Source organism: Charadrius vociferus, unplaced genomic scaffold (assembly GCF_000708025.1).
Source record: "Charadrius vociferus isolate BGI_N301 unplaced genomic scaffold, ASM70802v2 scaffold251, whole genome shotgun sequence".
Lineage (NCBI taxonomy): Eukaryota > Metazoa > Chordata > Aves > Charadriiformes > Charadriidae > Charadrius > Charadrius vociferus.
This window is the reverse complement of record NW_009646963.1, coordinates 2,231,009-2,231,904: the sequence shown is the minus strand read 5'-3', so window position 1 is coordinate 2,231,904 and position 896 is coordinate 2,231,009.

Sequence of the window (896 nt, the reverse complement as noted above, 5' to 3'; positions counted from 1 at the left end):
GGTGGCCGTGTCTCCGCTCCGTGGCCCCTTCCCGGGCAGGGCCGGAGCCGGGACGGCGGGGTGGACTGGAGGAACCCCCCCCTTCCCCGGCCCGGCCCGGCCCAGCCCCCAGGTAGGCTGCCGCTCACCTGCTGCGCTGACGCAGGGTTTGGGCTCCGCCGAGTGACTCATGTCGTGCACGGCTTCATCGCCGGGCTCCCTTGGGTTGGTTGGGGCACGGTTCGCCCGGTGGGCGGGCTCTGCCTGCTCCCTGCTTCCCCAGGCTTTGCTTCCCCCCCACCCCATCCCTCTGTGCCTGTTCCCTGGGATATGCTTCTACCGTAACCTGCCTCTTCTTCTCGCCGTGGCTCTGACTCTCAGGTGGTCTCGTCCGTCCAACTCTGCCATCCTCGTTGGCCCTCCACGCCTGCATCTTTTTGGAGGTGCCCCGGAGGAGAGACAGTCTGTCTCCTGTCTGGCTGGGGGGAGGGAGGAACAGTCACGAAACAGAGATGGAAATGTGGCAGTATCCTCTAGGCAGTGGGCATAAATAGACACGCTGCGGGCCCTGCGATCGTCAGCTGTAATAAATGTTAGAAGGAAGTCAGGAGACACACGTAATTCCTCGTACCTGGTGATGTAAGTTGTGAGCTCTAGGACAGCTGGTGTCTCCTCACAGCGCTGGTAAGGGTGGGACAGGAAAAATTTCTTCTCAGTGTCTGCTTTGCTTCCTTCCTAATTTTTTGAGACATGTCTGAATTTAGGCAGGTACTTTCCTTCTAAACGAGTAGATTTCAGTGTTGGTGTGGGGGGGTCTTATGTGATGTCATAGCTTCCTACTTCATGATGTCGCAGCCTTGTTCTGCCTGGCTTGCTATGATGTTGGGGGGGGAGTGGTGGGAATAGAGTAGTAAAAG